This window comes from Pygocentrus nattereri, chromosome 19 (genome assembly GCF_015220715.1).
Source record: "Pygocentrus nattereri isolate fPygNat1 chromosome 19, fPygNat1.pri, whole genome shotgun sequence".
Classification (NCBI taxonomy): Eukaryota; Metazoa; Chordata; class Actinopteri; order Characiformes; family Serrasalmidae; genus Pygocentrus; species Pygocentrus nattereri.
This window is the reverse complement of record NC_051229.1, coordinates 34,820,599-34,847,730: the sequence shown is the minus strand read 5'-3', so window position 1 is coordinate 34,847,730 and position 27,132 is coordinate 34,820,599. Positions and strand designations below refer to the sequence as shown.

At 41.1% G+C, this 27,132-nt stretch overlaps 1 protein-coding gene across 2 annotated transcripts in view; it reads right to left on the bottom strand.

Moving 5' to 3' along the window:
- Positions 1 to 27,132, bottom strand: part of LOC108424055 (SH2B adapter protein 2) — a 60,213-nt gene that overhangs the window by 29,553 nt on the left and 3,528 nt on the right. Inside the window, exon 1 of one of the 2 annotated variants that reach the window (XM_017691815.2) lies at positions 9,992 to 10,082. The exons of the other annotated variant lie outside the window; for it this stretch is intronic. The gene's annotated coding sequence lies outside the window, so the exon portion shown is untranslated. Of the gene's footprint in view, positions 1 to 9,991; positions 10,083 to 27,132 lie in introns of those variants that run through there. 2 annotated transcript variants of the gene reach the window in all.

The window sequence follows — 27,132 nt, the reverse complement described above, 5'->3', positions numbered from 1 at the left end:
AGCTAACCTAGGTTATCTGTCTTTAATAATATGGGAACATGTGAGTCCAGTTTAGAGGCGAGTAATCCAGGTCCAAAAAGTAAAAACCCTCCCCAGGATTTTGTTCCAACGGTTTGATTTCTCTAATTTGCTCAAACCAGCAGCAAAGCTGTTCAGGCAGTTGGAACAAAGTCCTGGGGAGGGTTTTTACTTTTTGAACCTGGATTTCCCACCTCTCGCTCTCTCGCTCTAACACTCCATTCAACAAGCAGATAACATCTATTAATGTGTTCAGGTCAGTTCAGACTCCAAAAAATCTCTTAAAAATGATGAACACTTCTCTCAAAATGTAATGGGGAAACACTTTATATAATACTTCTCTGAAAAAAGTTGACGCACTACTCATTAATTTACTTCTAAAATGTTCTAAAAACTCACACAAATCTGTACTAGCCAGAAAGTGCATATTTAATAAAAAAAAAAAACAGCCAGTTTATACCTGACTAATAAAATGAATAATAATAAAAGCTGATGCTGTTGGAAAACTTACAAATGACGCAGTAGAAACAGCTTAAAAACATCTGCTTCAAAATGCATTTGGCACTTACCCAGCTTACAACACACATGTACCAGCTGTTCTGTGTTCATAATGGCTAAGTTTAGGCATCTGGAGCTGCAATAGAGCAAAATCTGGACCAGTTGGAGGTTCCTGAAGACTGCTTTAAGAACCACGGCTCTACATACTAATGACTATGAACTGTTTTAAGCAGTTTTAAGCAAAATTGGAAAATCTCGTATTTTGGAAACTCTCCATATATTAGTCACATATGGACATATAGACCAATCAGGAATAACATTAAGACCACCTCCTTGTTTTGAAGCTCATTGTGCATTTTATCAGCTCCACTTACTGTATAGCTGCACTTTGTAGTTCTACAGTTACAGACTGTAGTCCATCTGTTTCTCTGATACTTTGTTAGCCCTCTTTTACCCTGTTCTTCAGTGGTCAGGACCGCCCCCTCTGGACCCTCACAGAGCAGGTATTATTAGGGTGGTGGATCATTACCAGCACAGCAGTAACACCAACGTAGTGGTGGTGTGTTAGTGTGTGTTGTGGTGGTACGAGCGGATCAAGCGGATCAAGCTCATCTGATGCTGCAGTTTGTGTTGGTCATCCTCTAGTCCTTCATCAGTGGTCACAGGATGCTGTTGGCTCGGTAGTTTTGGCTGGTGGACTATTCTCAGTCCAGCAGTGACACTGTGGTGTTTAAGGGTCCATGGGGGTCCTGACCACTGAAGAACAGTGTAAAAGGGGGCTAACAAAGTATCAGAGAAACAGATGGACTACAGACTGTAATTGGAGAACTAAGGATAGAAGGTCATAATGTTATGCCTGATCGAGCTTTATGTCCATATGTGACTAATATATGTGACGTGTGCCAATTTATTTGAAATTAGCCATTTTCAAATATTTGACAAATAATTAAGCCAAACATGTGTGGCACATATATTCAACAGTATATCATCATTCATATATGGAAGGCATATATTATAAATTAGCTTTATGTTATATAATAATAAGTATTTTCAGTGCATTACAGGGCACCTTTATAGTAAGTGGAGCTGATAAAACTAAATGGACAATGAGTGTAGAAACAAGGATATATGGTCATAATGTTATGCCTGATCAGCGTAAATACATTATATAGTCACTGTTAGGTGCATGTTTTATATATACTATGGCTGTTACCACCTCCTGCTATCCAACATGTACAGTACTTCACATTTTGGTGTTTTATTGTTTGTTGATTATAGTTTCTGTACTTGTGTGAGAACAAATTCTTTGTTAAAACGTGACATCTGTGTGGGGGAAGTTGAAGTAAGGCAATGGCGGTCAAGGGAATGGAGGACTTTGTTTCAGCCTTGGTCAGGGGATGGACTTAGGCAGGCCATTGGTCATTTCACTGAGCATCTTTGAGAAGCTGTACAAAAGAGCGAGAGGATACAAAAAGAGAATTTGCACAAAAGAGTGAACAAGAGACCGCTGCAGCGGGCACTGCTAATGACCATTGGTGCCTGGAACCGAGAAGAGAAGACTAGCCTGCTTTCACTGCCGGGTGTGTGCATGTGTGTGTATGTTCCATCTGAAGGGTAAATGAGGAGTATGTGATAGAGAGTGAAAAGGTATGGATCAGTGCCAGGGGGGGCTCTTCTTATATCAGCTATCGATGCAGAGGCCAAAAAAACAGTCTGTGTCTTAAAGCGATAGTTCAGCAAGAAAATCAAACTCACAGAAAATCAAATCACATTTTCCTTCCTTGTTAAAAATGTAGTCAATCAGCTAAGACGGCGTCTATGGTGCTTCTTTAGTTTCACACTGGAGCTGTGAAGCTAAGTATCAACAAGTAATGGAAGCACCAGAGGTTCCCAATCCCAGTCCTGGTGATTTAATTAAAAATGTGCAGTGCTGAGCTGCCAGGACTGGGATGAGGAAACCTCGATAATCAGATGATTTGGAGATTTGGGGGTTTTTACTGCTTTAGCACTGGAGCTATGAGGCTCCTGTACACCAGTTAGCAATTGTGAAAACTACAAGTTGAAGTCATCACACTTGCATGATGCTTATTGGAGTGTATGACCTTCCATAACTTAGTAAGGTTGTCACTATGAATTACATAACTAACTGAGTAATCTGGTGATTATTCTGATGATTTAGATTTAGTTTCTTAAAGCCAAACAATAGAAATGGCTTTCATGAACCACAGCTGCACATCGTTATGTTACCGTATTACCTTAAAGGTGCCATATATTCATTTTCCAACACTAGGTTTAATTAGGTTTAACACTAGGTTTAGGCAGTATTACTACTCAGTAATATTACTCACTACTTAACATACATACACATACATTGGAAGCATTTAACAGACATTCAAATGGCATATTCACATAAATACACACATTTTCTAAACCGCTTATCCTCCTGGGCCACAGAGCTGGAGCCTAACACAGCAGTCATTTCACAGAAGGCAGGATACACCCTGGACAGGTTGCCAGTCCTTCGCAGCACAGACAGACAGAAATACACATTCACACACCTAGGAACAATTTAGAGGCTCCACTTGGCCTGACTGCATGGCTTTGGACTGTGTGAGGAAACCCAAACACAGGGAAAACAAGCAAACTCCACACAGAAAGGGCCCTGGTCGCCCTGCCGGCTAACCTAACCCAGGCACAGTGACAGCACTAACCACTGTGCCCAGCATTTACTCTATATTATATATTTACTGTGAATCCTTAAATAAATATTTCAACACACTCTGAAGTAGTAGTGTTAGTCTCTTAGATGACTGCCTAGTTAGTCTGCCTAGCTGCTAAGCCAAGACCTATTTAAATGAAAGCTTTCATGCTTTCAAAAGAAGAAGAACCGTATACACTGTTGCTTCATAGACATGTGATTCATGAGATCCTGCTGGTGTGGGTTTCCTGTTTTTCACTGATAGACACTAGAGTGACTTCAGCACTCCCGTACACCGGTGGAGAATCTTTAGACTGTTAAACTTGACTTCATCATGACCAGCAGATTCTGTAAATGAACTCGAATCAATTTTTAATCAAGGAATGGTTGACAGCTCCACACGTCAGCAACTTTAGTCCTGTAGTTTCAGTGGAAAATGAAATTTCAGACACTAAATATAGCAACTGCATTAGGAATAAGGACTATGGACTATAAAAGTAGGGCTATCTGTGTTGATAGCCCTAGCTCTGACAGACCTTGTATTCCGCTGCTTGCGAGCAAATACCAGCACAAGCTCGCCTGACATTTCTGAGCGATGGCAAAACAATCCCCTGGCCTACTTCTCCCAAACACGAGTGCGAGAGAAAAACATGTTGAGGAGCGGAGGTGTGAATCTGTGAGCGTTTTCTTCCCTGAACGAAGCTGACAGTCAGCTACTCTCGCCCCATTGAGACTGAGAGTCATTCATTCTCTCTCTCGCTCGTGCTCTCTCGCTTTCTCTTGCTCTCCCACAGGCCTCACCAGGCTCTGCTGCTGCCAAGCCTCATTGTATCACAGATAAGCCCTCTTTGTGGTTTTGTGGTGTCAAGCAAAACAACACATTCTATTACCACCAGCCAGCGTCACGCTTCTCCCTGCCCACTCTCCCTCTCTCTTCTCTTTGCTCTTCTTTCTCCCTCTTTTCTTCTATTCTAACTGCTGTTCTTCTCTGCAGATTACACCATTTTCCCCTGTTTTTTTCTCACCCCTCATTTTATCCCTGCTTTTTCAGCTTTCACTTGGGACCCCCCTCCATGTACTTTCTTGGAGAATGCAGCCGAGGTCAAAACAGAGCCCATTTGTCATGAGATCATGTGTGTCTTCCAAAGGCTGCTTTATTTTTAGCCTGATTGCAGGATGCATCCAACGTAGTCAATTCATGGCCAAGTAGGGTCTCCCAAAGGACTCTGACAGTAAAGCTAACTTCTAAACACTCGTGTTGATTTATGAGGCAACATCACAGCTCGGAAACTGCACAAGAGATCAGGAAAGCACAAAGCCAAAAGGCCTGATCCCATTTCTTATTTTTACCCCTCCCCCTTGTTTTCAACTAACTGATTCTGCGGTGATATGAAGCTGAAGTCAGCTATTCACCAGCTTTGTGTGAATTTTCCAATTCGACCTTAAATGTAGCAGCAGTTACATTGTACTTCAGGCGTCAGAACTGCTGGACTATTTAAAGCGGAGCGGGAAATTTACCAGCTAGCTACCAAGACATTAGGAGACATTAAAAGGACCATAATACATGGAAACAACATTAAACTAAAATAATACAGTGGTTATCATAATTTTTTACAGAGAAAAGTCTCACATTTGTGAGTTTCTTTGGTCTCTTGCTCAGCCATCTTGCCATTTTGTTCTTCGTTTGAAGGGCCATGTAGCCATAACACTTTGCCATACTCCTCTATCACCCAACCCCTAGATGTGAGCACACAACATGGAGGGCTAAGGGTTAAGTGACAGGGGCAGGGGTGAAATGGGATTAGGCCAAATAGGATTAGAGTGCAAATACAAATATTCACTCAGATCTTGTATCCACAAGCGTTGACCATTTTATCACAAACCTATTGTGCAGAACCCAAAACCACCCACCATTCATTCAATTTCCAGTCAAAACTGCCATTAGGTACAAGTTATTCATATGCAGGGAATATTTAAGAAGATTAAGTATAAGCTATAAGGAAGGACGTCTAAACATGAGTTTGTAAAATTTGAGTTCAAAATATTCTACACGTAATGGGACTCCTCAGAACCACACAAGACCTGGTAGACCACCAGAACAGTCCTCAGTATATAAACAACACTGTGGTAATGAGTGTGTGTGGTCATAGTGTCTAATGGGGGCTGTGCTTGGGAAGCCAGAATGCATAGCATTCTGTCGTCATCACTCTGGTGATGAAGGCCTGGTAAAAATCGTTGTTACATGTATTTACAGCTTTCATCTTCATGAGAACATCACTTCTCTTAACAACCTAACAACCACCTGGAAAACCAAAACTGTCCCCAACAGATAAACAGATAAACAGCACTTAAAGCTTTCATCTTTGAGAGAGAGCAGAAAAATCAAGCCGCTTCAGATCTGAAAACATCCACAGGTGTTTCTGTCCATCTTTCCACTGTGAGAAGACAACTCAGTGCTATGGGTCTGAAAGGATGTGTAGCTGATCAAGAAGAACCTCACTGAAAAAAGGAGACGGACACAGCAAACAAAGAAGCTGAACAATGGACTGACCACTCCAGAGTCCAGACCTCCTTTTAGAAAATCACATTGTTTCGCTCACTGTGACCAGTACTCTAGTTTCAGAACGGCTGCACGAGGCCAGATCCTCCAGTGGACGTGTCTGTGTTTCAGAGAGAGCTGCTTCTTCAGGGACCAGTCACAACGAAAACTGATACAAAAGATGAGTCAGCATATAACAAAGATACATGAATCATGGGAACAAATTGGCCTTTTTGAACCCACTTTATTTCTCACTGGCACGAAAAGTCACACACAAGGAATAAAAATAGGAGAACCGCTCCTTGGATATAAACGCCAGAGGCCTTCAGAGGATTCCTTAAAGAAGCACTCCATGCAAAATCCATCATCTGCTACATGATTCCTTACATCCTGTCTGGATTTTGGTTGACTTTCAGTAGCAGTGCACACAAATAGCATCAAGGAGAGCAAGAGAGGAGATGTAGAATCAGCACATCCAGAAAAGGCTAAAATGGTACCATGACCAGGTCTGACCATCAGAAACTGGGCCAAGGATATGGCTCCAGGTTACAGCTGTACTAGAGAACAAAACATTAGCACTTTCAAAGCACACTATATTGCCAAAAGTATTCGCCTGTCTGCCTTCACATGCATAAGAACTTGAGTGACATCCCATTCTTAATTCATAGGGTTTAATATGATGTCGGCCCACCCTTTGCAGCTATAACAGCTTCAACTCTTCTGGGAAGGCTTTCCACAAGGGTTAGGAGTGGGTTTATGGGAATTTTTGACCGTTCTTCCAGAAGCGCATTTGTGAGGTCAGACAGATCTTAAAGGTGTTCTATCGGGTTGAGGTAAGGACTCTGTGCAGGCCAGTCAAGTTCTTCCACACCGAACTAGCTCATTCATGTCTTTATGGACCTTGCTTTGTGCACTGGTGCGCAGTCATGTTGGAACAGGAAGGGGCCGTCCCCAAACTGTTCCCACAAAGTTGGGAGCATGAAATTGTCCAAAATCTCTTGGTGTTGAAGAATTAAGAGTTCCTTTCACTGGTACTAAGAGGCCAAGTCCAACTCCTGAAAAACAACCCCACACCATAATCCCCCCTCCACCAAACTTTACACTTGGCACAATGCAGTGGTGATGCAGTGCTTGGTAATATAAGGCTTGGATGCAGCTGCTTGGCCATGGAAACTCATTCCATGAAGCTCTCTACGCTGCTCTTGAGCTAATCTGAAGGCCACATGAAGTTCAGAGGTCTGCAGCGATTGAGACTGCAGAAAGTTGTGCACTTTGCACCTCAGCATCCGCTGACCCCGCACTGAGTCGCTGTCGTTCCCACTATCGCTTCCACTTTGTTATAATACCACTGACAGTTGACTGTGGAATATTTAGTAGTGAGGAAATTTCACGACTGGACTTGTTGCACAGGTGGCGTCCGATCACGGTACCACGCTGGAATTCACTGAGCTCCTCAGAGCGACTCATTCTTTCACTAATGTTTGTAGAAGCAGTCTGCAGGCCTAGGTGCTGTGGCCATGGAAGTGATTGGAACCACCTGAATTTAGCGATTTGGATGGGTGAGTAAATGCTTTTGGCAATGTAGTGTATTTTTTGCATAAAGTTAACCTGCCTATAGTCACAACTGGAAATGAGAAAAATAAAGAAAGCATTGTCAAATTCATGGATCCTTACACAAAATCAAAGTCATGCAGTCCTTTGTTTAATTGAGGTGGTCTCAATCAAATTTCTTCATGGTATTTTTTGCATGCTTTTATTTGGACGCTGTGGTGAGAGGATGTTCTGAAATCAATCTCAACCAGTAAAGGGGCCATATTAAAGAATCTCATCAAATCTGGGCCAGAGAAAAAAATATTTATTTTATTTTTAATTAATGTTGCACTGTAACCTGAACTGGCCATTGTTTGTTCACTAGCTGTTGGTAACTAGCAAACATACTTTCTCTAGACAGACAAAGCACTTCTTGTAAGCTGCTCTGGATAAGAGCGTCTGCTAAATACTGTAAATGTAAATGTTCAAAATATGCAAAAGCTTCAGCAGTAAAATACAGACACTCGTAGTGCAGCGCATTGTGAGATGCGCTAATGTTAATAGAAAATTAAAAATACTTTTGCGGGCCGTACAGGATTGTGTGGCTGGCCTGATCTGGCTTGTGGGCCTTGTGTTTGACACATGGGTTCTAAAAGGTACAGTATACCCAGTATACCACAGAAGCGGCTGTTTGTACAAACATGATCTGCCTGCATTTCAAGAACGATCTCACCTATTGGAAGCTCTCAGAAATAATGGTACAACACTCACTGAGGTCGAGAGAAAGAAGACAGAAAAAGAGACAGAAACAGAGAGAGCGAGAGAGAGAGACAAACAAAGTCAGAAACAAAGTAACAGAGAAAGAAAAAGAAAAAGAGAGAGGAGAAAAGACTGAAAAAGAGAGAGAGAGATAAAGGAAAGAGACAGAAAGAGAGCGAGAGAGAGAGGGGCAAAGAGAGACAGAAAGAGAGACAGAAAGGAGGAAGAAAAAAGAGCAGGGGGCAAAGAGTGACAGAGAGACCGAGAGCGAGAACAGAGAGAGAGACAGACAGAGAGAGAGAGAGAGAGACAGAGAGAGAGAGAGAGAGAGAGACACGAACAAAGAAAAGTCAGAAACTGAGTAACAGAGAAAGAAAATGAAAAAGTGAGGAGAAAAGACTGAAACAGACAGAGAGATACAGAAAGAGAAAGAGAAGCAAAGACAGACAGAAAGAGACAGAGAGGGTGAAAAGAGAGAGAGAGTGAGACGAACAAAGAAAAGTCAGAAACAGAGTAACAGAAAGAAAATGAAAAAGAGAGTGAGGAGAAAAGACTGAAACAGATGAAGAGAGAGAAAGAGCGAGAGAAAGAAAAGACAGAAAGAGCGAGAGGGGGTCAAAGAGACAGAGAGAGAGAAAAGAAAGAACAAGAGAGAGGGAGCAAGAGAGAAAGAAGAGAGACAGAAAGAGAGTGAGGGGGCAAAGAGACAGAAAAAGAGACAGAGGGAGAAAAGAGAGCGCGAGAGAGAGAAGGAGAAGAAAGTGAGCGATACGTGAGAGAAATGAAAAACACTGAGCTTCAGTAAACTGAGCACACTGTCCAATAATGGAGCTTAACGCTTGAGAGACTTCCCCAAACCTATTAATATTAACGAGCGCCAATTAATCCTAACAGCCAAGCATGAGTGTAGGAGAGAAAGAGGTGGAGAGAGACAGATGAAGAGATGGAGGGATCCTGTGGTGTCAAAGCGCTTGTGACTCATTATCCCTTCTGCCAACCAGAGGGAATTCTGGGATACTCTTTCCAGCGCTAACAGCCTGACACAAAACATTTATGAGTGAGAGACGTTAATGTATGAGCTCTGGCTGACTTACATTAATAACGATAACCACGTCCCCACAGAGCTCTGTAAGCCGTACATGACTGAGGACTCTTATATAAGAGCTACCTGAGCAATATTACCGCTCACTGCTTTCACTGTAAGAGTGACTTGAGGGACAGAAAGTGCAGTTAAACAAGCACAATTCAATTAGTTAACCTAGCACAGTTAAGATCAAGCAGGACAGAGTGAGGACCTTATCAAAAGATGGTTTTATACAATACAGGGACATATTATATAACACAGTACAAGCCTTAGACACTTAAGCTCATTATTTAAAATCATAGTACAAAGAAAGCCAACAAAACAAATGCAGTAAATAGCAATAAGTTTTTCTTATATATAAGAAAGCATTCAAAAAAATTATCTGATCATTTATCTGATTATCTTCAATATAGACAATAAATCTAATATTTCTCCTGAGGTTGTTGTAAGCTTAATTTAAGATGATTTTCCTTATTTCTAGACATTTTTTTTACTTGCTTCGAGTCATTTTACCATAAAAATGATCTCACTTTATTGGCAGATAATTTAGCTTGTATTAAGAAATTAGCTTGAAATGGTCTGCCAGTATAGAGAGATAATATTCTATGGTAAAATGACCTGAAAGAAGTAAAAACTGTCTAGACATAAGCTAGATACTCTTATAATAAGTGAACAACTTAGATATATTAAATACATTGACTAGATTAGTTTCACTTGACAAGATACCATTTTACAGTGTACAAACTGCTGAACATGATCCATATTACAAAGTTAAGACCATTATTTGGTCCTGATATTGTAGGTTTTTCTCTATTTTTCTTTCTAAAACTGCATGAAAAACAAACACACACGTAAACATACGCACACACTTAGCTCCCTGCGCGGCTTCCTGGAATTCTCCTCACAAGCGGCTTTATTGTGGTTTGGAGAGGAAAAAACCCATCGGGATCGGTGAAGTTGTCGCACAGGCTTAGTGTAAAACACTCCTCCACCAACTATAACTAATTCCCCTGCTGTGATTCAAGGGCAAGCCTGCAGTTTCGTAACAGTAAATAGGAGCGCTCTCACGTACTCTCACTGCCAACTTCAGCTTTTGGTTTAAACCACCTCATAGGAGACACCATGTATGCGTAATAATCAGTTTCATTACACAAAAAGAGAAGTGAGCAAAAAAGCAAATAGAACCTGATGAGCATACAAAAAAAACACAAACTAGGCCTGTTCACTGATTATAGATGTAATCTAGTACTGATTATATTTTACAATTAATCGAGTAAGCAGAGATGGGGACTAGGCCTGGGCGATATCTAAAAATAACTGTCATGATATTTTCCAGGGAAAACACTGCGATTATCGATAAGATCACCCCATCTCAATCCGCCCCCCGCAACTCTATACATAAAGACCTCCTCGTTACTAATTTTAGTTTATTTTTTAACTTTCATTGGAACTGTTTTAATGAAAACCTTTAATAAATATCATGTCAAACACTATAATACCAAGTAACGCAACATCTTTTGAAAACTACCTCATATCCTGTTTTAAAAGATGTCATGTGCGCATTCATGTGCTCAGTAGCCAGAACAACCCAAAAAACATAATTTTTGTACAAACTATATGAGGTTTAGTCAGATTTTACCAACAGCCATGTTTACATGCAGCCTGATAATCCGTTAATAATCCAACAAATAGCTCAATCGGAATAGAACACGTCTATTTATACACGTCAACCGGAATAGGCTAGTCCAAATAAGGCGATTCGGAACACAATTTCTATCTGATTGGATAATAATCTGTTAAACAGAGGAATAATATCCGTGTAAACACCTGTATCTGATTACATTCCCAATCGGAAAGTTAAAGTCTGTTCTGCATGCGCATCATAATGAAAGTTTATACCGTTCAACGTGGTGGAGCAGAAACTGGTCTGCAGAGGAGGCGAAGTTTATGCTCTGATCTTAAAAAGACGGCAGTGGGCCCGACGTCCATCTTATGTGTCTCAGAACACGACACCTTCCTCTCAGCCTTCTTTAGTAAGTACATGTGAAGGACGTTTTTCTAACGTCATTTTAAAGCAGTTAAAAACACAAGCACTGCTCACTGCTGCTCATCTCACTCTGACTGGACTTGTAATGCTGGTTGTCATAGTAACATCTACACTAAGTGGTTCTCTATGCATGCACATACTTTTGGAGTGGATTGGATTACTTGTAGTTTGCATGTACACAGAGATTTTCCACCAGATTGTTGAGTAAAGTGAGAATATAAATACCTCAGTCTTAATCCGTGATCAGAATGGTTTCACTTGGTACACTGTTAGAAATAAACTATTCAGGTACATGATTCATTCATGAAGGTACAAACAATGTAAGTGTACCCTCAAAGGTACAATAGTGGTTTTAAGGTCAAATGGTGTACCTTACATGAGTTTTTTCTAGTGGAAAAGTAGATATTTGTACCTTTTCTTAACCGAATGTTTTAAAACAGAACACTAAAGGTGACACAGGGTGTGTGGAGTCAGTACAGCTTAGAAAATATCATTTCAATGGATTCTGGTACAGTTATGTCCCCTGACTAAAGGTACTAAGGGTACCACCACAGTGACAAGAGGGGTACTGCCCCAGTGACCGTGTCGTACCTTTTTTTCCTGAGAGTGTATGGCAAATGTCTTTGCATGTAAACACAGCCACTGATTTAAATATGTTTTTTGAAACACTAGTATGACCTTTCGAGTAATGTGGTCTGGGCTTATATGGCTGGAACTGCCCGATGGTGTTGCACAGATGGCCACCAAGTGAACAGACGTTCCTATAACGGCAGAACAAAGCTCTACATGCAGTAAAGACAGTGTGTAAATGACTGCAATTGGCTGACTAGCATGTAGTTTCAATCAAGTTTACTAGCTAGTGCAGCATCTAATTTAGCTGAGCTTTACTTTCCTATAAAACTTACTTGAATGTCAGCAGGATTAGCAACTATGCTAGCTAGCTAACATACTTTACTATACAAACTACAGATTAGCCAACCATTTCAAGTTTGTTTTTGCCTCTTTCTTTTGAACACCACATTAGCTGTATGTAGCTCTTCAGTTCTGTCCTATAGACAAAAGACTTTTCTGCAATAAAAGACTTGTTTTCTGAAGAAGTGCTGAACCTGACAGGGTTTTAGTAGAGGTTTACTTATGTACAATGCAGTGCTTGCAGCTAATGACGAAGCTAAACTGAAATCCTCTGAACTCTGACTTGAAGCAACTTGTGAAAATCTCTGGCTAAAAATATAACAAAAAGTATTTGAAGGCAGATAACCTAAAAAAAATTAATTTGGCATCTATCAGGATCTATTTTTACCATATGATGACAGTACTGCTCACTGACTGAGGTAAAGTTTAATCTACATATTTTACTTGCTTAATCCAGGTTAATTAAGAAGTCATGACAGCCCTAAAATGAATGTGTAACTCATAAAAGAACGCCATCATTTCAGCCTTTTCTCTGTATCCCGGAGAGGAAAGCACTGAAGGGTAGAAATCTCGGATGAAAATATTAAAAAGGAGACTGTGGCTGTGTGAAATCTCTGAAGACTGCGTGGAGGAGACAGCCCATTTTAGACGCTCCTTACATAAGCAGCCTTTATAAGATCTGATGAAGGAGTTCTTTCTCACACAAGTCATCACTTTCCTCTCTCCCGCCTGAGTGATGGACAGATCATTGTGGCAATGTGAGCAGCTGCCTGGGGCCCCATGCTATAGCAGAAAGCCACGATACCCCTTACCAAGCCTAGCTGTAGGACTGCTCAAAGGACTAGAACGCAGACCTTTAAAAGGTATTGTTTGTCCCAAGAGCAGACACAGTCAGTGCATGACTTGTTTTGTCCTGATCTTTTGCCTCTCATTCCTACACAAGTCCTTTAATACTGAGTAACTGCTATTTCTGTAGAAAACAGCCACACAGTGCACACATGAAGTACATGCTAATGTTATTATTAACATATTAGTCATTGAGGAATACACAGGGTGGACCATTTATATGGATACACCCAAATAAAACGGGAATGGTTGGTGATAACTCAATAAGTTTGATGTGTCACATGACCCTCTTCCCATTGGAAAAAAAAAAGTTGGATCCAAAATGGCAGACTTCAAAATAGCCACCATGGTCACCACCCATCTTGAAAAGTTTTCCCCCTCCCATATACTAATGTGCCACAAACAGGAAGTTAATATCACCAACCATTCCCATTTTATTTGGGTGTATCCATATAAATGGCCCACCCTGTACACACACATACACTATAAGCTATTCACTCACCCATCCAAATCACTGAATTCAGGTGTTACAATCACTTCCATGGCCACAGGTGAATAAAACCAAGTACCTAGGCCTGAAGACTGCTTCTACAAACATTTGTGAAAGAATGGGTCGCTCTCAGTGTCACACAGCCTCCGAAACCCCTTGTAGATTTGGACTCGATCTCCCAGAATCCTCTGGGAGATCACATCACTTCCCATCTTCCCGTAGGCAATAAGACTGTGACAGACTCAATATGCCAGGATCCTCTGGGAAGTCACATGACGTCTGACGTGACCGCGCTCCTATCAGCACTCTAAGTCTCCGGAGTTTTGATGTGATTCACCTGTTTTATGTGTCATATGATATACTTAGTGTAGTATTTAAGCCCGGGCTTTAGCTTAGTAAGCTGCAAGGTATTGTATCCCTTTTGAGATCTACTAAGCGGTTATCTATTGTTGGGTATTTCGTGTATGACCTTGGCTTTTCGTTTTCTCGCCTCTGCCCTTTTTGCTCTACCCTTTGGATTTGGATTTTGGATTATGACCATTTGCCTGTACCTTCGACCATGCTATTGCTTTTCCCTTTTTGGATTGATGCATTGTCTGATCTTTGTCTATGTATATTTCATGTGCCTTCTGGATCTGAACTCTGCCTGGTTACCAACTATGACTTTGAACTCTATTTCTATCAGTAAAGCCCTTTCAGTAAGTTACATCTGTGTCTGACTGTGCTTGAAACCTTACACTCAGGAGCTCAGTGAATTCTAGCATGGTGCCGTGATAGGACACCACCTGTGCAAAAAGTCCAAGCCTTATATCACCAAGTGCAACGCAAAGCGTCGAATGCAGTAGTATAAAGCGCCACCACTGGACACTAGAGCAATGGAGTGACAAATAACGCTTCTCCGTCTAGCAATCCAATGGATGAGTCTGGCTTTAGCCGTTGTCAGGAGAACGGTACTTGTCTGACTGCATTGTGCCAAGTGTAATGTTTGGTGGAGGGGGGATTATAGTGTGGGGTTGTTTTTCAGGAGTTGGGCTCGGCCCCTTCATTTCAGTGAAACAAACTCTTAATGCTTCATCACCAAGAGACTTTGGACAATTTCATGCTCCCAACTTTGTGGGAACTGTTTGGGGACGGCCCCTTCCTGTTCCAACATGACTGCGCACCAGAGCACAAAGCAGGTCCATAAAGACATGGATGAGCCAGTTTGGTGTGAAAGAACTTGACTGGCCTGGACAGAGTTCTGAACTCAATCCAACAGAACACCTTCGAGATGAATTAGAGCGGAGACTGTGAGCCAGGCCTTCTCGTCCAACATCAGTGTCTGACCTCACAAATGCGTTTCTGGAAGAACGGTCAAAAATTCCCATAAACACACTCCTAACCCTTGTGGAAAGCCTTCCCAGAAGAGTTGAAGCCGTTATAGTTACAAAGGGTGGGCCGACATCATATTAAATCCTATGGGTTAAGAATGGGATGTCACTCAAGTTCATATGTGTGTGAAGGCAGGCGAGTGAAAAATTTTTGCAACATAGTGTACATATGCCCAATCTATAGGTCTAGATTTTATAATCATAGTCACACACTTAAACTTTACTAGCAACTGTAATTTTGTTTACTCCTTATTTACATTTCATGTGACTAGTATCTGGAATCGACACTCATAAGATTTTAGCCACATGCATTTACACTAGTTAAATGTGTCTCCGGTTAGTCGAACTGAAATCTGACGGAATATGCAAATTTGCTCATCACACAGGGGTCGATTAATAACCTGTTTAGCCAAGAGGTTGGCAACCCAAAGGTTAAGGGCATATTGTCCTTATTGCCATATTGTCCTTTCAACAAAAATCAAACCTCCATGGGACATTTTATGTCCATTTTACATCTTGGCTGTTAATATGTCTCAGTATGTGTTAATGTACAGACTAAAAATATACCATAAAACAAAAATGCAGGCCCTCTTTTCTTTAAGCTTTAGCACAGTTATAGCCGCTTTTCTCACATCTCCGGCAGGAAACTTTTCTACAGAACTAGAACAGTTTGACTTTTCTCACAGCTTCTCTTTCGCCAGGTTCTTTTCGGATTTTCCCGCTCCGTCCAAATGAGAAACCAACTTCAGCTTAGCTACATTTTTGTGTTTGAAAGTTTCTCGTTGCAAATTAATTATATCAGGAAACCAGTTGGAGTGATTATAAATGCTAATAAGTCCATTTGTCTCCAAATGATCAAAGTTCGTCTTAAATCTTTCTCTTTACCTTTCGCCGCTTCATTTGCAGTTTGTTTCACACAGTAGTGTCTGTCCATATTGCTATTAAGCACTTAATTTTGTCCGATCCCCGACATGTGTCCTCCATGATCATTTACCTTATAAACATAGATCAAGCATCCAGTGACATACTGCACAAAAAGTGGCTAGCTCAACCAAGGTCAAAACATTGACATTGCAGTTGCTCACTTGTCATTTTCTACTTCAAACTAGCTCTACAGCTCAGATATAAACTTTAAAACAACACAGATGCACTAATGTGGCTAACAATGAATGAAAACTTGCGGAAACTGTCACGCTAATTCTCAATTACAGGTCGCTCCAAATGCTCACTGACAAACCAAAAGAAAGTTAGTGACCACTAATGTCTTTGAGGCTGGAATGGGTGTGACAATGTGTCAACCAACTGGTTTACTTTCAGTATTCCCATTTCCTCAGGTCAGCTGTAAAAAGAGGAACCAAGAAGGGGAAAAAATGGAGCAGTTCCCATTTTAGCAGTGTTTCACATAAACTTCAAGTGACATACATGATCCTATATTGTATGTGTTTAATGCTTAAGACCATGTCCATAAAGCACCTGTTATTTAAAGGCCTGAAACACAAGTAATCCAAAGTATGACACAGTTTAGTGGCGTGACTGAGGTCAACATGGATCAGTCTTGTGACAGCTGGACCTTGTCTTACACACAAGCAAACTCATGCTCAATGTGTGATGCCACACACTGCAGTATGTCAGCACTATTTGAAAAGTGGGCCACGGATACAATGGGAGAAAAAATTGTCAGTAAATTCAGAGCGTACTGATTTGCGTTCTGTCTCATTTTAAAAATGTAAATATACATAAAGTTTATGAATGTATATTTGACTGACCACAGGGACTCATATGGGCCAACATTAGCACGGGGCTGTAGTTTTACCGTTTTCGATGACAGCTCTGATGTCACCAGGCTGTGTCAGAAGTGTAACAGGGGTTACATCTTCGTGTGCGCTAATAAGGTATTGCTAACTGGTACACTGGATGCTGATGAGGACAAGTCATCTGTCAATATCAGTGGACGATGTGCCAATATGCAAGTTTGTCAGATGAATGTATTTTCACTCTTGTGGACCTAGTTAACAAGTTAATATAGTTTACAGTTATACAGTTATAGTATATATATATGTATGTATGTGTGTGCATATATGTCTTGTACATACTTATATCAATAATGAACTATATACACAGACAGCACATATACATACATATATATATACACATATACATATATATATATATATATATACACACACATATATATATATACATACACATACATACATATATATATACACACATATATATACATACACACATACACACACACACACACACACACACACACACACACACACACATATATATATATATATATATATATATATATACTGGAGTTTTTAAACACTGTGTCTACTCACTGTCCACTCTAGCACTCCTACCTTGTTAGTCCAGAGACAATAGCTCATCTGCTGCTACACAGTTTGTTTTTGTTATCCTGTAGTCCTTCATCAGTGTCCACAGGATGCTGTTAGCTGGATAGTTTTGGTTGGTGGACTATTCTCAGTAGACTGCTGTGTCTGATCCACTCAGACCAGTGCAACACACACTAACACACCACCACCACGTCAGTGTTACTACAGTCCTGAGAATGATCCACCACCCAAATAGTACCTGCTCTGCGAGGGTTCATGGGGGTCCTGACCACTGATGAACAGGGTAAAAGGGGGCTAACAAAGTATGCAGAGAAACAGATGGACTACAGTCTGTAACTGTAGAACTACAAAGTGCAGCTATACAGTAAGAGGAGCTGATAAAATGGACAATAAGTGTAGAAACAAGGAGCTGGTTTTAATATTAAGGCTGATTGATGTAATTTGATATATATTTATATTTTGTCCAGCTTTTCAACCATATTAACAAAAAACTCACCAGAGTCACTGAACTTATACCAGTCAATTGATGCTATGAACATGGATGCAAGTCATTTCTGTTTTGCTTCACAACCTGCGAGCTGTCTGCTATAAAAACCTCCCACAAGCCTACAAGTACTGTGCACCAAAAATAGTCTCGGTGATTGTGTGACTAAGCTACAGTGTCAGTTGATCAGGTTTGGAGACAGGCCTTGGAGCTGGAAATGAGAGTCAATCAGCATGTGTTTGTCTGAAACTCTCTCAACATCCACTCAGACAGACTTCCATGAATTCAACGCAAAAAAACAATAACAGACGTTGGACGGACCAAGTATTTAAATTCCAGTTGCTGGCTGGTCCTGGTTAAATCGACTCAATGGATTAAATGAAAGGCTTTATGAAGGTCAAAAGGGGACAAGAACAGCACACATGCTGATCTGACAGGCGATCAATTGTTCGTCCACAAGTTTAGCTTGGTTTGTCAATACCAGTGGCTTACTTTGGAAAAAAGCACCAGCTCTTATAACCTTATAGCAAAATAAGAAAAGATGAACAGGTCAGTCTTGGGCCTTGTGGTACGTTTCATGGGCACATAACACGGTCAGCTCTTATAAAAGTTCAGAGACTGCAGAGAAATTTAGCACAGTTTCCAACACTGTAATGGAAACGAACAGAACAGCATGTCTGGTCACCAGCAAAGCCAGCATGTGTGTGTTTTGGCTACTGGTATGGTGGTCAACCAGCATGGCCATTCTGGGTGACCAAACCAACACTAGACAAGCATAAGCCAGCTTAGCCCAGCATGGACTTCATGCTGGTCTATGATTTTTTTTATCACATTGTTTAAAAGACAACATTCTTCTTTTTCCGTAATCCTCCTTAAAACTGTATTGGCTATTGCCTCTACTCTGAAATGTCCAGGGGAAAAATAATAATAATCAATAATATCATGTTTCACCTCCCTCCCTCACTACTCCCACCTATAATTGAGAGAAAATGCTCGGCTGGCTCAGAGACCCTCCCTGCTCAACTCGTCAATACATCACAGTAAGAAAAATGCACAACTTGGTCCTTCAAGCAGAGGTTTTCCAGAATCACATTCCATAGATTGAGAAAAAAAGAAACACTGGCAAGACGGCTGCACAAGCGACCAAAGAAACCCACAAATTTATTTTCTACATTCAAAAATCAGGATAACCATTATATTATCTTAGTTTAATGTTGTTTCAGTGTATTATGGTCCTTTTCTTCATAACAAGCATGAAAATCGCCGATGTCTTAGTAGCTAGCTACCTAAATTTCCCATTCCACCTTAAATAGTCCAGCACCATTGACACCTGAAGCACCAAAACGTATCTGCTGCTCCATTTTAAGGAACAGGAAAACTTGAACAAGAACCTGGCGAATATCTGACTTCAGCTTCGTATCACCAGTGAATTAGCAGTGGGTGATAATAAATGACCCCGCCCCTCTCCCTTTGAAGGCATATGATTCCTAAATGTAACTAAAGCCCAGCAGTGAGGAGCTGAACTTTACCCTCCTCTGCGGTCACTGCAGACTGGCAGGGTCGCCTACAGAGCAGTGCTATTAGCCGTTAATGCTCTTTTTATTTCATAGGGAAGATTTCAACCACTACCCTTTGTAACTCAGTTCCAAAGGGCAAGCAGACTCTTGAAAACAAAGAGTATGGGCAATGGGACTGGGCCTTTGTATGAGTAGCACAAAACTGTCCAAGTGCGCTGCCAAGTTGCCCGCAGAGTGGACAGACTTTCCTACAAGGACCTACACAGACCAAGAAATTTCTCTTCTAAAAAGACATACTAGAGGCAGGAGAAATGGTAAAAAAATAATATATAAAACAATGATATAACGTGAAATATAATAATCTATAAAATATACAACTACACAGTACGTCACAATATTTATTTTTTTCATTAAACAGAGTTGGGATGGACAAAAATGGAAAATCTACTACTACAAATACAATGATTTTTATTTAACATTTCACCATAATATACTACATTAAATCCAATCCGGAGATCGAGCCTTGGCTGTGAAGATCATTAACTCTGATCAGCTCTCAGCTTCATTATTAGAGCGAGACGAAGGTAAAAAAGGTGAGATGAGCTGCTTTTCCACTGTTTACAGGTTATAACGTCTGTTTGGCGCTGCCGCCAGAGTAACGCTGAATGATGGCACACACGCAGTGGAAAAAAGCACATGAATTCCAATCTGAACGTTCACGTTAAGGTCGCATGGCCATGAATCGGATACTTATGCGATCTACAACCACATATGAAGGTGACAGGTCAGATTTGAACAAACTCAGATTTGCTGTCCACACAGCCCTGAAAACATCAGATCTGAGTCACATTAGGACAAGAAATCTGATTTGTGCCACTTCAGCCTGGTAATTAGAACATAGTCGTAGTCATAGTCGGGTTTTCTGTCACTGCATGATTGTCTTACACCAAAACTACTGATGCTTCAGTACAGTACTGGTTTCTGCAACAGAGAATACTGCAACAGAAATTACACATCACATAGCTAAAACCAGTAGTAGCTAAGCTGAAGCACTGCTGAGAGGCCTCAGTAAACTGGGGTTAACCGTGTATGAAGATGCAGTGTAAACTGCTGATACTGTGTACCGTGTGCTGTATATCACATTGCACAACGATGGGAGGTTTACTAGCGAACAATGTAGGAAACAGAATCTGTTCAGAGATACAACAATCAATGAGAGAACAGGAAGAGAGAGCAAGGGAGCGAGAGAGAGAGACATTTTGCTCTCCGTTCCAGCTGCTAAAACAATCTGTGTATGTGTGTGTGTTTATATGTGTGTGTATGTTTAAATGGCCCTCGCTGGGTCGCACGGGTGACCGAGCGGAAGGGGGGCAGGGATGTAATGAGGATTCCAGAGTGCAGAGGGTACAGCATCACTTTTACAGCACTTCCGCCACTCTAACTGTCCATTATGACTGACCAGAAATCAGCCCACTAACCCAGCATTGGGGCTGCAATGATAGTTGCTAAAATGATAATAGTAAGGTAAGATAATATTTTATTCAATAATAAAATGATAATCATTTATTACAGTTATTTAGGCCAAATGAACACAGTTTTATTGAAATGTATCATTTTGAAGGGAATTTTTCCATAATTAAATCATTTACACTGCAAATGACATCAATGTCATCAGAATTGTCGACAGTGATGGCGACAGGAACCAGACGCCTGGAGATTTAATGTGTTTAAAGTGTTAAGAGGCAAAAAAGTCCTAAAAGGAATTTTTTTTTTTCCAGATTTATCACTAATTTATCATCAACATTACATATAAAACTAGGTTAACTGGTGTTTTTTGATAAATAAATGGCTATATATTTTTGTGTCGGAAATGTGTCGTTGTTAGTCCTCCTTGACCTTAGTGCAGCATTTGACACAATAGACCACTCTATCCTACTAGATAGACTAGAAAACCTTGTAGGGGTAACAGGAACAGCTCTTTCCTGGTTCAGGTCCTACCTCACCGATCGATATCAGTTTGTTAATGTAAAGGGTGAATCATCTGTTCGTGCAAAAGTAATGTATGGTGTTCCACAAGGCTCTGTTTTAGGACCTATATTATTTACAATATATATGCTACCACTAGGCACCATTATCAGTAAACACGGCATAAATTTCCACTGTTATGCAGATGACACCCAGTTATATATATCAAGCAAACCGGATGATAAAATTAAACTTGGCAAGATTGAGGACTGTATAAAAGACATAAAAGATTGGATGTCAAGAAATTTTCTGCTACTTAACTCAGATAAAACAGAGGTCCTGCTTCTTGGTTCAAAATTAGCCAGAAACAGACTGTCTAACTCAACACTAAAACTTAACAATCTCTCATTTTCATCAAGCTTATCTGTTAAAAATCTTGGTGTCATGATAGACGCTGATCTCTCCTTCGACACACATATAACTAATATCACTAGAACAGCCTTCCTGCATCTCCGCAATATCACTACATTAAGAAATGCATTATCTCTACAGGATGCAGAAAAGCTAGTTCATGCATTTATCACTTCAAGGCTAGATTATTGTAATGCCCTGCTGTCTGGATGTCCCAGCAAAAGCCTTAACAAGCTTCAGCTAGTCCAGAACGCTGCAGCCAGAGTCTCACAAGAACTAGGAAGTTTGACCATATTAGTCCAGTTTTATCAGCCCTGCACTGGTTACCAGTTAAATTTCGCATTGATTATAAAACTATATTACTGACATATAAAGCTCTAAACGGACTCGCCCCTCAGTACCTGAGTGAGCTCCTCTCCCACTATGAACCATCACGCCTACTTAGATCACAAGGTGCTGGCTCACTACTGGTACCTAGAACTAATAAAGCTACATCAGGGGGGAGAGCTTTCTCATACAAAGCCCCCCAGCTCTGGAATAATCTTCCTGCTAATGTTCGGGAATCAGACACAGCCTCAATCTTTAAGTCTAGGCTAAAAACTTATTTGTACAGTCAAGCATTTGGTGACTAGTCTTCCCTGTCAGGTCTAGACCTGCTGGAGTCTCCACTGCTCTGTTTTACTGTAATCTGTGGTCAGCCACTCTTTACAGAACTGACTCTGTGTTTTTCTTTCCTTTCTCTGCCGAGCTGATCAGCTGCCCATCCTGTGCGCCTGATGCTGTTGCCTCTTCTGCCTTGATTGGTGCCACTGATCACCAGCCTTCTGGACCGGCTTGACCACCACTGAGTTTCTTGCTGTACAGCGCTGTGCAGTCCTCACCCTCAGATCTTTCTTTTCCCACTTTACTATAAAATTTCATACTAATAATGTTTGCTATCCGGTGTCGACCGTAGGAGGATGGTTTCCACTTCTGAGTCTTGGTTCCTCTCAAGGTTTCTTCCTCTTTTAGGGAGTTTTTCCTTGCCACCGTCGCCGCTGGCTTGCTCATGGGGGCTCGGACCCGGATTTTCTTTCTTCTTTTCTCTTCTCTCTGTAATACTGATTGTTCTGTAAAGCTGCTTTGTGACAACACCTGTTGTAAAAAGCGCTATATAAATAAATTTTGCTTGCTTGCTATATATATATATATATATATATATATATATATATATATATATATATATATATATATAAAAAATATAGCCGTTATATACCTATATATATATACAGGGATGCACATAACTGGTACGCAGGTACGCATGCGCGACAAAAATTAGCAACGCGTACTGCCACTTGGGTCACTACCGCGCTCTTGCGTACTGACGATCCCTCCTGAAATATTTCACATGACTGCTCAAGTCGCCAGTGTACATCGGTAAATGTTGGTAATTATAGTCAAACATGTCTAAGAAGAAACAGACAACAGTAAGCAGCTTCTTTGGAGTTTCGCCCCCAACTAAGAAACAGCAACTGGAGCCAGAGCCGAAGAAAAGACTTTTTTCGGAGAAGTGGCTGCAAGAAGTGCCGTGGCTTGAGGCTAATGATGAGCGAACAGAAATGTGGTGCAAGATTTGCCGTGCCCATCCACAGCTAGCAGACAAAACAGGTGCATTTTATAAAGGGTCGAAGAATTTCAATCATCCGTTATTTAACAAACACGAAAAGAGCAAGGAACATGCCACTGTGGCGCAAGCCATTGCTAATAAACAAGCTAGCCGAGAAGACATAGCAAGTCGTCCACTTAGCAGATGGCGAGACAAGCTTACTGATCAACAAAGGCAAGCCCTTTTTAACGTTTTTCTCCTTGCTTTCCATAAAGCGAAACACACCCGTCCCATGTCGTCATTTGCGGAGGATATTCCGTTGCTGAAGCGGCTAGGAGTTAATGTTGGGACTGCTTATCATTCACGTGAAGGGGGCACAAGGATTATGCAGAGCATAGCGCATACCATCAGCAGGGAGCTACGAGCAAAGTTGCAGGCTGCTCAGTTTTGGGGACTGCTTTTTGACGGGTCCGAAGACATCACAAAAACTGAGCAGGAAATCGTGTACATTGTGTCAGTATCCACCAATGGAGAGTTTTCGTCAGACTTTCTCGGATTGGTCGAATTGGGTGCCGACCGCACCGCACAGGCAATAACAGACGGGCTTGTAAAACTTTTTCAGGACGCATGCTTGGACGACTGGAGAACAAAGTTGGTCGCTGTGTGCACAGACGGCGCAGCTGTTAACGTCGGGGTGTACAACGGCGTTGTGCCAAAACTAAAGGGACTAGTTGCGATTGGAGACAATCTTGTGCACATTCTGTGCACTGCACACACGCTGGAGAATTGCGCAAAATCAGCTGACCGCAAGGTTCCGTACTGCAACACCTTCAATCAGTCTGTGGTCAGGCTGCTGCAGTTTTATTTACAGAAAGGTGGTGCGAAAAAAACGGCTGCATTGCAGAAGCTATGTGAAGAAAATGGGATCTCCTTTGTGAAATTGGGAAAGTTTCATAATATTAGGTGGTCTGCATGGCGGCACGAAGTACTGTTAAAAATATCAAGACTATTGCCAGCCATTAAAATGCAATTGGCTACAAGTGATAACCCTGACTTGCAGCATATCTGCACAGAGCGTTTTCAATGCTTTCTAACACACATGGTTGACATTGGCAACATTTTGAAGACCACATCAATCAGATTTCAGAAAGAAAAGCTGACCATAGGGGAATGTAAGGACGAACTCATGGTGGCCATTGGGCAATTCAAACTTATGCTTGATGCTGGAGACCATAGTGCACAGACTGTTTCTAATGCTGAGGCTGACATAGACAAGACAGACTTACTCAGTGCGTTAATTGAAGAGTTTGAAACTAGATATGACTCCCTTAAGTCATGTGATCACTTCTTAGTATTTGACCATTCAACCTGGCCTCAGGAAATGCAAGGCCTCCACAGTTTTGGAAACACAACAATTTGCAACATTCTCCAAAAATACGAGGCCATCTTGCAGCTCAATAAAGACATCACTCTGACAGAATGGATGCGCTTAAAGCAGGCAGCAAAACGGCTGGGAGCATCTTCTGTGTATGACCTAGTCCAAATAGTAAATAATCCAAGTAACCCGGATGCTTACTCCAACATCAAAGAGCTGGTTAAGCTGTCTCTTGCACTGCCTTTGAGCAGGGCAGCTTGTGAGAGAGGTTTTTCACATCTTAACATAATCAAAAACAAATACAGATCCCGCCTGTCACATGCTCGTCTCTCAGCCCATATGCACATCCACCTGTCAAAGGAGACCACAGAGACATTTAACCCAAAGCCAGCTGTTGACCTGTGGATGGAGACAGCCAACCGGAGGCTCAACCAAGGGCAAGGAAGTACATCTATAGCAGCAGCATCATCTGAGGAGGACAATGGGGGCGACAGTGCGGTGGATAGTGAGGAGGACTTTTAAGACTTATCACGGATGAGGTGAGTACCAAACACTATTTGCTGGTACTCACATGAGTAACTCACTAAAAAAGTTATGTGCACCCCTGTATATATATATATATAGGTAAATGAAATGGCTATATTTTGCGAGTCCTGGTTCCTATCACAACCACTGTAAAGATCTGATTCAGTAAGTTTCTCTACTATTCTCTATTTCAAACAAGAATTCCCTTTTAAATCAATTATTTAAACAATTTGCACTGTACATTATAAGTCTATATTCTTTCATTTGTATTAGTCTTTGAATCAAATAAGACTTGGCATTTAATTGAGTGCATCTTTTAAAATGTTAAATATAGTCAAAATATATAATAAATGCAAACATATGCACACACGCACACACGCATCTTCTAAGCCGCTTCTCCTTCTGGGTCGCGGGGGGTGCTGGAGCCTTTCCCAGCTCTCATGGGGCGAAAGGCAGAATACACCCTGAACAGGTTGCAAACATATGCAACTAAACAAAAAAAAATCTAAGCCTCCCTTTAAAGGCATTAATTATGTTTACCAGTTTTCCACTATAAAAATTTGATTTGATGCATCAGAGTTAGTTAAAAACATCACCCACTGTTGGCCAGTTTGCTCAAGTTAGCTAAGCTCACTAATACTGCAGTGAAGAATTGTATTTAATTATTTGATCGAGAAAAAAAAAAAACATGGTTACAACATACGGTTGATTGATTGTGTGGCACTAAGGAGAATCACATGATGTCCACAAAACCCTCTGGCTGATCTGGAGCCAGTAGTGGCCGCAGTAACGGGCTGTAGTTTGGTGAGGAGGCCTGGATGTTATCATAAGGAAAATACAGCCGCCCGTCTGTGCGCTGGACACATTTCTATGAGCTGCTTTGTCCCTGAATGCTCCTTAGGGGGAACTCCTACCACACGCTGGAGCCTTTTCATATGTGTCTAATGTTTCCCTGAGATTACAATCACAGAACTCAATTTCCCATGGAGCCGTTCAAATCACAGAGCACAGATCCAGTCTGTGATGCTGGTTCTAGGCTCTTAAACAAACACATTTTGTTTATCTAGTGATAAATGAGAGATTCATAGTGTTCGAGACATTATATATGCAGTTGTGGGATTAACATTTTATTTATTTATTTAGGATTTTTCCCCCAATTTCTCCCCAGTTTAGTCATATGCAGTTCCACCCACAAGTTGACTCCCCAGTCACACAATAGTACCAGTGCTAGAAGGATTAACATATTAATTATCATGCTTCCTCTGAGACGCTTGAAGACCCACCACATTAGTAGAGGGCGATATTGTGGTTCATCTTGTATACCAATTAACGCAACGTGCAAACAGTGCAAAACGCACTGATTCCCTGAACTCTCACACAGTGAGTTGCATCCTAAGGAACATTAGTTCAGTTTATTGTCAAGATGGCAACATCGGACTGTAATGAGTTAATATGTTCACAGGGGAAAAGAGACTACCAAAAAAAGCCAGTCTCTTGGGGGTAGCTGTTAGCCATTAGCCTCGCATGGAGACTAGTCGATGTCTAATCGAGGGCCTAGGGCAATCCTCGCATAGCCATCTGCTTGGCTCCTCAGCTTCTCTGCTAAAGCTAATAATGTGAACGGCTGTTATATTGACCAAATTCCAGCTGCATCTGATGCTTGTAGATTAAGGCTTGAGTATAGGAGACGCACATATTAGACAAGTGATGCAAAGATTGTTAAACTACATTCACTGCTACTGTTAATCTACAACAGAAGATTTACTTAAGCATCAAAAATAGTTTTATGAAAAATAATATACATAACTACACCACACAGTGACATACAGAAACAGTCAGTAATTTTAATTATACTATTATATCATTTTTAGCCCATACCACCCACTGCCACACTGTATCTTTCAAAACTGCTGCAAATACAACTTTACTGGACAGCTCAACACGTTTGGAGGAGAACATTAACTGCTAATTATGGTAGATCAGAAAACTGATACCTGTGTTGGCTAGCATTGTGCTGAGTGATGATGAAGAGGGAAGACCATCCAACCCACCCAGACAGAGAGAGAAGACAAACATAATCTTCTTGGACTCCACTTGCTGTGGATAAACCTTA